At 47.1% G+C, this 12310-nt stretch overlaps 1 long non-coding RNA gene across 1 annotated transcript in view; it reads right to left on the bottom strand.

Moving 5' to 3' along the window:
* Window positions 1-6490, bottom strand: part of LOC144257463 (uncharacterized) — a 42593-nt gene extending 36103 nt beyond the window's left edge. Inside the window, exon 1 of the long non-coding RNA XR_013344547.1 lies at window positions 6226-6490. This is a non-coding gene — a long non-coding RNA (uncharacterized LOC144257463). The remainder of the gene's footprint in view (window positions 1-6225) is intronic.
* Window positions 6491-12310: the final 5820 nt, after the last annotated feature.

The following is a 12310-nucleotide window of genomic DNA, read 5'->3' on the forward strand; positions in this document are numbered from 1 at the left end:
CTGGTGCTCTTCTGGCTAAACCAAAAAAGCACCACACACTGGTCTCTTAGCACCTTCTGCCACACTGCACACTGCTCCAGCAAATCTCAACTATCCAAGTGTGCCCGGCACTCACTCTCTCCATTCATATTCCTCCTCCAAATTCACCACCCCATGAAAAGCCCACAGATGCTAAACCATATTAGTAAAATATGATGAAAGTGCCCCCATCACAACCACCATTCCCTATGACAGCAACTTCCCCCAAGTCTCCCACTGTGTCCAATTTGCATCATCATTTAGACAATAAGTTCCGTGCCTAAGATAATAAATAAGAAAAATAATTTGGCACATTTGGCAGCCTCTGCTTAGGAGAGTACAGGTCATCGCAGGTCAGGACTGAAGAGCATTTAGAATGCTGTGTGTCAACGCTTATTTATATGTTGTTTGCCTGACCACACAGCCTACACCTGGCTCTGGGTCTTGCTTTTATCAATATCCCACACAAAAAGCTTGGTTAACTTAGAATTTAGGTCACCATGCTGCAGATCCCACAACACTGCATATCACTGGGGGATGGAGACAAAGTCACTCAACTGCCTGTCATCCCAAATGATCCCAAACAGTTGACAAACGAAGGATACAGGATTACCTTATCCACCACCAAAATGCAGCCAGCTCTTTAAGAGGCAACTGTAAGCATACAGCAACTATTTAGGACAGGAAATGTCTACTACATCCACCTGAAATCAAATGGGGAAGTCAAATCAGCACAATGTAATTATTTATTCAATTTAGAATTTTGCCAATAATGGTAAATCTGTGAGAAGAGCCTTTGTAAGCTCTATATACACCAAATGTAATTTAGCTAACTTTGGAAATTTAAAGACTCATTTGGGCAGGGGATCCCCTACTCTTGTGAAAAGGGCCATGGAGTTTTTAATTACTAAAACAGTCAAGACTCTTTAGTCCCTTCACTTTCAAAAGCAAAAATCTCACATACAAAAAGGAAGAGATGACAAAAATCACAGAGCAAGAGCACAAAAAAAGAGGCGCAAGAGACCAAATGGAGCAGAATAGGAAAAAAGGACTAAATAACTCAGGAGGGGAAAAAAATACGGAGACCAACGGAACATACCACATTCTCATCACCTCAAGGCTCAGGTATGTCTAAAGACCCACAGCAGAAGGAACAAATGAATTCATCTTCTTGTGGCTGAATATATAAGGCAGCCCCATAGCATCCGATTTTCAGTTTGTCAGCACTAATGTACAGAGCCTACTTCCTCCCTCCCCCATTCTCAACAGTTGTTTTAGGGCTTATCTAGACTACAGAAATTTGAACCACTGTCTCTGCACTGATGTAATTGTGCCAATGCAAACCCCTAACCTAGACATACTGCATCAGCACAAAAAGGAGCCTGCTGTTGTGTAGAGAGCCTACACACTGGGCCGACGCAACACGGCAAGTATGTTGAAGCAATTATACCAGCACAAATTTCCCTGTTCTAGACAAGACTTTCATATCCATGTACAGACATACTAATTTGAAAGGGCCTCACTATTACCCACAAACAGGGTTAACTATGAGAGTCATGGATCGTCACAGAGCCCATCTGCTGCCTTAGCTCTTCTGCGTACGTGCAGAAAGCAAGAGAATTTTTCACCTTTATCGGGAACTGAATGAAAAGTTCAGGCAAAAAGACAACACAGCTGCCGTGCCAGAGAACATCGGCACAAAACAATGCACTCAAGGAGATTCCTAGGGGGTTTCACATGCTCAAAAATGCCACGTTTGAATAAAAAGCCTACATCTATATTTTCAGAGCTGCTACCATGAAAACAGCTAACCCTGCGGTAATCGTGGAGGCCTGTGCATGCATAGCAGGGAGTCAGAAGGCAATGCAGTTGCTTCATTCCCTCCTCCAAATGCATGTGTCAGCCTGAGACAGTCTCCGGTCTCACTGTGAGACCCCACCAGGGATTTGGCCACCGGCCCTTTCTCCTGATGTCATGGTGGAACTCCCATCTCCACCTCACAAGAGCCGTAAGAAGAGGCGGGAGTAAGATACTTTAATGAGCAAGTGATTTTAAAAGCAAGTTAAACTTGAGCCAAGTGGAATGCCACACCCCAGCACCTATCGCTGCAGCCAGCACTATAAACTCCAGGCACCAGCATTCAGACTTGGAATCTTATGTGTGCACAAGGGCTTTGTCTGGAAAACTAGGGAGTTTCTTGGAGGCACCTGGAACCTCACTCTGCCATACAGCCCAAGATGCTACTGGACAACATGGATACATCTTGCTGTGCAGTGTGAGGGACAAGGAGACGACTGGCTCAGTGAACCACACAGACCACAGAAACTGGAAGAGGAGATGCCAGAGACATGGCCAGGAGCTGTGTGTGCAGAACTGGGATTTAGTCATGGCAGCAGAGACCGAGCTCAACTCACTCCAGGAGGGGAATCAGGAGAGGAGGTGCTGTCTAGGTCAGGTAAGTAGCTTTTCATTATCAAGTGTCCCAGCGAGGGCTGATTTTGCAGGCTTGGACCTGGCAGAATTTTCCAGGTTCTTATGAGCACTGCCATCACTGTAAAAGGGTAGATACAGCCTCCTATTAGAGCAAGAACATCCACCTCTCCCTCTGCTCTGCCAGTTCCTGTTCCCGTTCCCTCTCCCACACACACACACCTCCACAATGCAAGGGGCAGCTACCGAGTCCCTCCCCAGCCCAGCCAGTTTGGTTTCTCTGTAACTCCCTAGAGTGGGAAACTGGAGACCCCACTTAGCAGCATTGACCACTACTCCCAGTCAAGGTGCTCGATCTGGTGTGAACTGCAGCTGGTCAAGTCATGTTATTTGACCAGCAGTGAAATGGCAAGAAGAAGAGGATTACATGCAACACAAACTGCAATTCAGAAACTACAACGTTATTGCAATAAGTAAAATTTCAAGCACCACAGCCAAAGGATTTATAGTACAGTGCATCTATCCTCTCATGTGCCAGATCATGGCACCTCATTAGCATGCTGCTCTTACCTACACATATCACATTTCACTGTCTTCCTATTTAATGTGTGAAAAATATTCTTAGGTATATTATCCTAGCAAACTGACACAAGCCACAAGTGGGGAAATAACTACACTGCCTATCCCACCTGTTGTTGTGATCACCACCACAACAGTAGTTACCACTGTTCATTTCCCAGCCACAAACTGGTGCCAGCTCTCATAGGACAATCTCCACTCCTCCTGCTTCACTGACTACCTCAACACAGCAGTGTAGTTCTAAACAAAGAGATACAAAGGTGCTGCAGTTATGTAGCTACAGCTGTGGGTCCCAGGTCTTGAGAACAACTGAGTCCCGCCAGTCTGTGGTCATGGACCAGGCCCCAAAACAGCATTCTACCTGCTAAAGATCATCCTCAGGTATAGCACACAGACAAACACATATTCAGACATTGGTGGAAGATGCACAATAACTGCCTGACATAGTTGGAAAGCTGCTCATCTTAGTCTCTGCATCTCCACTTCAACTGCCAGAATCCCCTCTACCACCTCACTGCAACCACCTTGCACTCACTGTTGAAATGCTTCAACAAACACCTCCTTGCTGAGCGGTACGTAAGCACCGAGTGTTCCATGTTGACGAAATACCTGGGAAATGGGTACTGCTATGGGAATTTCTCCAGGTAATTACTGAAGTTTCCCAGTGAATGAAGGGAATTTGACCTCTGTTCCCTAATTTTCCTTTTGCAGAAGGTCCTTCTAAAGCCTAGGGCAGGGGTGGCCAACCTGAGCCTGAGAAGCAGCCAGAATTTACCAATGTACATTGCCAAAGAGCCACAGTAATACGTCAGCAGCCCCAACCCGCCCCCAGCACCTCCCACCCACCAGCAGCCCGGCCAATCAGCACCTCCCCCTCCCTCCCCGCACCTCCTGATCAGCTGTTTTGTGGCATGCAGGAGGATGGGTGGGGTGCACAGCAGGCTCAGGGGAGGGGGCGGGAAGGGGTGGAGTGGGGGCAGGGCCTGGGGCAGAGTCGGGGGTTGAGCCGTGAGCAGCCCGCAGCACAGTGGAAAGTTGGCGCCCGCAGCTCCAGCCCTGGAGTCGGTGCCTGTCCAAGGAGCCGCAGATTAACTTCTGAAGGGCCGCGTGTGGCTCCGGAGCCCCAGGGTGGCCACCCCTGGCCTAGGGGGACACACTCTGCAATTAGTACTTACACTGGTGCAATATCCCTGGTTCAATTACCAATAATTCAGTTCTCTAGTGCAGATATTACCTGAAAGTCCATAGCCCTAGCACAGTTCAGAAACACATTTCAAAGACACTGTGTTCTCAGCTATATCGCAAGATAGTTATATGTTGTAACTAGGCCTCTAAAATGCAGTTAGGATCTAGCTCAACAAGACACTTGAGCACATTTCAACTTCTTTTTTTTTTTAAAATAGCTCAAGACTTGTAGCAGAAGCCAACAGTAAAATAATTGGCAACACACATCTGGGATTTGAGAGTTTTATAAGAAAAAGGACAGGAAACATGCTAAGGCCCTGCTGCTGCAATGTAATCCAAATGGATGTAGGAGTGAGTCTTGTGCAGACTTCACAATAGAACTGGGACCACAGAAAGGGAAATCTCCATTGACAATGATGGGGTTTTTTTTTCTTTTTCTTCAATATAAGATTTGAAACATTAAGAATTAAGTGGTTTATAAACACAACAACAGTTTCTTGTAGGTAACTGACAATCAAAACACAAAAAAGCTATAAATTAAACTTGCCTCAAAACACTACTCATGTCTTGCCCCTACAAATTGACACATTAGGCCTAGAAACTAGACAAAGCCCCATTACTTAAATTTAAAATGGATTAGCCTACAGTTTACTGGGTCTCTTTATAATCCTCTCCTAAGATTTTCAATATGCCATTTCAATGCAAGTCTCAATCATTGTTCAATTACAACTGTACTGCAAGTTTGGGGAGCTTAAATCCAAAAATTCAACAATGAAGACATTTCTTATTTAATTATTTCCTATTAATGTCTCAGAACTATTTTCAAAGGGAGTGACTGAATCTTTAATAAAATTATCGAAGGGAAGTCTACGATTTGTCACCAGCAACAAATACTGTAATTCTTCTTAGAATAATGAAAGGAAATGCATAATTGATATTGGTTTAAATTACTGACAGTACCAAAAAAACCCCACCCCAAATCAGTGAGCACAGAAACCGGCAGCAACAAAAACAGTGATTTCTAGTGAAATACTGTCCACGGAAATTTCATTTTAATGATTAGTGCTAAAGGCCTTGACTCATGGTCTGTTATCTTCACTGGATAAATCAAGAATGAAAGAATTAACAAGATAGAGCTAATTACTCTAAATTAATAATAAAGCAGCCTTTACTCTTCACTATTCAGAAAGGACTGAAATGTTAGCCAGCAGTTCTGGACTGTCACTTAGAGGCTCCTCTTCTTACTCAGATTTCCTACGGCCAAGCTAAATTTACTTTTACAACTACCAACGCCCCCCCAGACTAGCTCTCTGCTAAGATTATTACATGCCTATGTGCTTTTTTTAAAAAAAATGTAGCTGTTTGAACCACAACTATCCTTCCCTACCGGGTAAGAGCGCTTAGAGTATCCAGGTCCGTCCCCAGGCACCGGTAAAACATTGTAACGTGCCCGGGGACATGAAGAAATATTCCCCCAAAGCATCGGACTCCCTTTGGAACCGATTTCCTTTTGGTTTCAGTTTGGTCGTAAATCCAACCACCAGGCTCTTGGGAGGGGGCTCTGGCAGCAGCGGCAAAGTCCCCAGGAAGTTGGCCTGCATGACTCCACACCGGGAGTTAAATCCACGTAGCGTAGGCAGGAGAACAGCTGTCTGGTAGCCCCACGTCGGGAGTCTCCCCAGTCACACCAAAGCACCTGCTCCCTGCGGCTCCACACCCAGCCCTGATCTGGGCACCCCCATGTTCCCCTCCGTCTGCACAGCGACCTGCCCCGACACCCCCTCGGTAACTCCCTGGTGCCCGCCGCAGCCCCAGCAGCCATGCCCCCCCCCATGCCTCTCAAAGCCCTGATCCGGGACTCTCACCTCCCTTCCCTGCAGCCCCAAACTCCCTCCCTGCCCCTCTCCCTCCTCGCCCCCAGCCCTAACCACACCCCCCCCCGCGCCCGCCCTCCTCGGCCCCTTTTGTCCGCAGCGCCCCGTGCAGCCGTGGGGGGCTGGCGCGGGTCCTTACTTGGAGTTGTCTTTGCCGCCAGGGGTCCGGGCTCTGCCGCCTCCAACTTCCCAGCGCCGGGCACCAGCAGCAGCTTCCCCCGTCCCGCCCGGCTCCCCGCGCACGTGGGGCTCCGGCTGCCGCGCCGCGCCCGAGTCCCGGCTCAGCCCAGAGGACGTGGCAGCACCAGCGGGGAACCGGCCGCGCCGAGGCGAGCGGCGCAGGAGGCTCCTCCCGGCTCCGCTCCAGCGGAACGCGGGGCGCCCTCTGCTGAACACAGGCTGGACCCGCTGCCCCGGCCTCCAGCCTGCCCTCCCCGATCCTGCCTCGGCCCAGCCCTGCCCTCCCTGCGCCACTGCCCGGCCCAGCTGCCCCTGCGGACTCCTCCCGAGCGTGGGAGCCCGAAGCCGGGCTTGGCAGGCTCAGGGAAACCGCCAACAGGCTCCGTCCACAGGACAGAGCGGCACCCTGGAGGCTGCTCTCAGGGGACACGGTCCGTTTCAGCATCTACTCTTATTCCTTTCGATTGTGGTCACACAAACACGCGCCCTCCAGCTCCAAACCCTGCAAAGAAATTCAGCCCCTGCCCTTCCCCAAACGCATGCGATATAAGATGAGTTTTACAACATGTCTAGGAAGTTGCTTAGCAAACCCAGGCACTGCTAGGCCCAGGGGAGAGGGAATTTCCCGACGCTGAAAGACTTTCACAGAAAATGCCCTGCCTGCACCTCCCTCCTGTTTCAAGGGAGGGAATTGAACTGTGGCAATATTGCACAGGGAGAGGGGCCATCTCTCAGGTAGTCTGGTCCCAAGCCAGTTAGGTGATGTAGATCTTTGCACTCCAAGGGACTCTTAACCTAAATTCTGCAGCAAAGGACAGGGGCCTTGGAGACAGAACGTGATTTAGGTTGTTAAGTCAAGCACTTGAACAGGTTCAACCTCACTCCAGCCCCCTTGGGCAGTATGACGGGTTCTCAACCTTTTTCTTTCTGAGCCCCCTTCTCCCCAGCAACTGTGCCACAACGACTGGTTTTCTCTACATAAAAGTCACAGCCCACATTACGGGGGAGCATTTGCCTGGGGCCCCTGTGAAGCTACATTGCACAGGCTTCGGCCTCAGCCCCAGGTGGCGGGGCTCAAGGCCGTGGGCTTCAGCCCCGTGGAGTGGAGCTTCAGCTTTTTGCCCCGGACCCCAGCGAGTCTAGTGCTGGCCATGCTTGGCGGCCCCCCAGGTGGCCCCTGGTTGAGAACCACTGCAATATGATGCAGTTTTTAATTATGTGATCACATACTAATTTTTCTACAGGCCCCCTGCCACACGCAGTACTACAGGCTGGATACACAAGAGGGAAGGATTCAGGTTGCATGGGCAACCCTAAAGCTGCTATTTCCTTCTTTTCAGTGCTTGACATGCAACCTAAAAACATTATTTTAATTTGTTTTTTGTATGCAATGTTTTATTAATGAAACGGGAGAATGTTAAGAGTATAATCAGTTATCATAGTCTTTACCTTGACATGTGCCATTGGGATGGAGGAGCTTGATCCAGACCACAGAGTTGATCCAGTTGTGGAATGATTGGCCCAAAGTAAAACTGGAAAGGGACCTACAAATCTCCCCAGGAAAACAGAGGCTGAAGGGGGAACATAGGGCGTGGATAGGGCTTAACGTTGACCCTCTCACCTCCATGTCAGTTAGGCTGCTACTGCCTCCACTCCAATGGCTCAGAACTGGCTATGCACCAACAGGGAACAAGGAGGCTAGAAGCATGAACAGTCTTCCTGTCCTCGGTGCAGTACCAGTGCCTCCAATACCCCAGGGCTTGGAGGAATCACTATGGGCAAATCTCAGAGCTGGTCTACACTGAAAATTTACATCAGCATAGCTGTGTCTCTCAGGGGTGTGAAAAATCCACACCCCTGAGAGACATAGCTATCCCAATGGGACCTAACCCCTGGCATAGTCAGAGCTAGGTCAATGGAAGAATTCTTCTGCTGACCTCGCTGCCACCTCTCTAGGAGGTAGATTAACTACAGCGAGGGGAGAACCTCACCCATCATGCAGTGAGTGTCTACACTGAAGTGCTGCAGTGACGCAGCTTCAGGGCTGCAGCTGTGCTATTGTGGCATTTTAAGTGTAGACGTACCCTCAAGTTAGTTCCAGCAGCCCAGCTGGGTGCTTGAGGGAGTCAATGGTTGTGGCTAGTAGAAAACAGAAAATCCCAGAAAGCCACTTTTTAGGATAATAAATAATGTAAAACAAGAGGTTCAGGCCCTATGTAGTCAATGACCATCACTGGGGCCAGGCTCTAAAGACCGAGAAAGCTTGGCCGAGAGATTTACACAGAAATCCTGAATGACAAGAATTTCCACCCCCCTTGTTTCACAGTAATAGTAGCTGCAAAGCTCTCCCAGATCCATCTCACATTTTGAGAATAGTTTCCTGGGTGAATATTTATGGCAGGCACCTTAACATCTGTTTCCTAATTGAGTAATATTAGAGCAGCATGAGTTGTGACAATCAGGGTCCAGACACACAAAAGGGGGAACAGTGCATATAAAAATATGTCAAGTAAGGCCTTTATGAAAATTTGTAACGTTCTGAACTTGATGGTCATCATGAGATATGTATACAGACTGTAGTTATGAATCTATGCATTTATGTATATAGAATACTATGCTCCAGACCAGTATTACCATTTCAAATACACCTCACAACAGGGACTGGAGGGGTTCCTCCCAAGCCACATGTTTACACAAAACCAGATGCAGGTAACAATCCATGGTACAACCCATGGAAAAGACAAATGATGGACCATAACAGTTAATGGGAAGACACTGAAACGCACCAGCTATTGTGTCAAGAGGGACTTGCCCCACTCTGCTCCCCCTGCTCTGAATAACCATGAATTACCACAGTCCAAGAGAAAGATAAAAGAAAACCTGCAAACCCTGTTAAAAGGGAAGGAGTTTGAAGTGAAAAGTATCCAGAACTAATGGAAAAGTATCCAGATCTGATGCGGGGGAAGAGGGGAGAAGGTCTGTGATTGCTGGATCCCACCCTTAGGGCTAGGGGCATTCTGGGAAAAGGTTCAGGGGCAACAGGTAACCGGTATTAGAAAAGGGAATTTAACTAATATATGAGAGTAAAGCCTGAAGTTGTGTCTTTATGTTTAGTTTGTCTGTAACTTGTATGTGTTTTCTTTCCTTTGTTATTCCTTCTTTGAATCTGTGATATTTATTTTTATTTTTATCCCAAGCAGGTCTCTGGTGTGCAAACTGTGCAGTGTGTGTGTGCCAAAGTGAACTGATAACTGAGGGGGCAGTTTTCACACCTTCAAAAGTGACCAACCAAAGGGGAAAAGTCCAAGTGTCTGATACTTAAGAACTCAGGGTAGACGGATCTGGGGAGACTCGGCACCGGAAGGGCTATTGGAGTTACCCTACAAAGAGTAACTAGGCTGGCGGAAGCCTGGGTGAGACCTTTTTACTTGTTGGCTGGCTACTGGTGTTAGAGCTCTGAGCCATGTCAGCATATCATTAAGTCACCCAAACATGAGCAGCAGGTGGAGCCCCCCCTTAGGGGAGGCTAAGCCCCAGCTCTACCCCTTCTGCCTGCACGCTCCCCTCACCTCCCCCAGCTGGAGCCCTGAGGCCCCCTCCCCTCCCCTCCATTATTGTCTGAAGAAGCTTTTCAGATGCCCCATGCAGGTTCCGGGGTGGTTTAGGAGGTGGTATTGTCTACTCAGCTGCCTGGGTTCATTGGTAATCTCTCTGGAGTCTAGGGACATGACCAATGAACCCAGGAAGCTGAATAGCACATACTGCTTCCTCAACCACCCTGGAACCTACATGGGGCATAATAAAGCAAAAACTTCCCCCCAAAATCCCGCAACCAGGGGTCCAGCAGCAGCGGTGGAGCCTCCCCTGGCCTATTATCCCCGCTGCCCGTGTGTAACCCACACTCCTCCTGAGTGTGGTGCTCTGTCCCCTCTAGTGGCACAGAGACCACTTAGAGATTAATGAGTCTGCTACAGCCTTAGTTAAGGGGTGTATGGCTTTTAGCTCATACAGTAGAGGCTCATGCATTTAGCTCCAGAGGTCACAGGTTTGATTCTGCCTGCCGATGACTGGAGTCTGTCACCCCATTACACATGAACCCAAAGTTATAAGGCAGGTGATGACAGAGCCCCCATACTGGTCTGGGTGATCCCCCAAAACATCACACAGGTATTAACTCATAGTCCACATTTTTCATTTCTGTAGAGAACCTCAGTTCTTTCCAGTTGTGAGCAAATTTCTAATCTCCAGCCACACTGCTCCTTTGAGATTAGAATCTGACTTTCAGGATGCAAAGAAATACTATTGCTGATGGTCAAGTCACACTGAGCTGCTTGGGGATAGAGCAGAGAAGAAATAAAACTGTATTTTCTAAGGGCTTGTCTACACTTGAAATGCTACAGTGACACAGCTGTACTGCTGTAGTGCTTCAGTGTAGACTCTACCTACACTGACAGGAGGGGTTCTCCCATTGGCGTAGGTAATCCACTGCCCCGAGAGGCAGTAGCTAAATCAACAGAAGAATTCTTCTGTTGACCTAGTGCTGTCTACGCTGGGAGTTAGGTCAGCTTAACTAGGTCTCTTGGGGGTGTGGATTTTTCATCATCATCATCATGTTTCCTATTACGCCTCTGGCGTTTAGGGCAGTGACGAAACTCCTCCACAGCTGTCTGTTTCTGGCAAGTCTTTCAATGGTTCCCCAGCTGTGCCCCAGGTTTTTCAGCTCGGCTTCCACAGCTCTTCGCCATGTTGTCTTTGGGCGGCCTCGTTTTTGCTTGCCTTCAGGTGTCCATCTTATTGCTACTCTGGTAATGGAATCTGTTTCCATCCGAAGCACATCCACCTCCAACGCCTCCTGGCAATGACGGTGCTCAGATCCTCTTGGCTGCACTGTGTCAATAGATTTTTCACAACAGGCTTAAAACACCTTTCATACTAGGGGTATCTCAAGGTGCTTATGAAGTAATGTTATATGGGGTAGTGCAGGGGCTGTGTGTACAAATGGAGTAGCCATTCTACTTCCCAAACACATATCTTGGGACATTAGACTCTGCGGGACCGAACACCAGCTTACCCATAATCTTTTAAAAGTACCATTAAATATTTAACTTTCACCTGCACAGCCATGGGAGATGGACAGAAGGGATCACAATCTGAAACTGGCACTGAAGGACAGATTATAATTACAGTGTTCCAAATTCATTCCCAGTGTAGCTTCAGTGGAGTTACCTAAGGGATGAATGTGGCCCAGTATGTCTGACATTAAATTGAATGGGTAAATCTTTCTTTCTATTTTTGATTCTGTGAATTATTTATTACAGGGCAGACTTTGTACAACCTTTATATGAATGGGATTAAGGATTTTATATATTTATGTACAATTGTGAGAGAAAGTTATGTGAATAAAATACAACAGCCACAGCGTAAAGGTTGTATGAATGCTGGTCACTGAGAATTTTCTGTGTAATTGTCTGGGACTATGACCTAAGAATCTATGTTTGTGTCAGAACTATTCATAGGCCCTAGGTTTGTGATTTTCATTCTTTTTAATATTTGTGTTTTTAAAGGACATGTTTAATGGTACATCTTTACTTGAATTTGCAAACTTGGCTTAATGAAGCTTTTTGTTATTTAATTGCTAGTCTGGTCTGTCTGAATATTTATTATAAACCTCTAATTTAAGACAGTGCTACAAAATTTCAAAAATTTTGCAGGTTTCACACATCAGATTGTATAATAGCTACAGTCTTTCACCAAAGGATCTCAAAGTGCTTCAAACATATCATTAATTAATTCTCATAACATATCTGTAAATATTATCATACCTATTTAATAGATGGGTAAAATTAAGTACAGAAAAGTAAGCAACTTGACCAACATTACACAGCAAGTCAGTAGCAGAACTGGGAAAAGAATGCAGAAATCCTAGCTTCCTGTCTTTTGCTGTAACTCCTGCACACTCTTCCCAATGGAATATCAGTGTAGGTCAAAGATCAGAAGTGCTAAAGAAGTCAGAGGATATGTTTCTGTAATATTTTTGGACTTTT

Source organism: Eretmochelys imbricata, chromosome 1 (assembly GCF_965152235.1).
Source record: "Eretmochelys imbricata isolate rEreImb1 chromosome 1, rEreImb1.hap1, whole genome shotgun sequence".
Lineage (NCBI taxonomy): Eukaryota > Metazoa > Chordata > Testudines > Cheloniidae > Eretmochelys > Eretmochelys imbricata.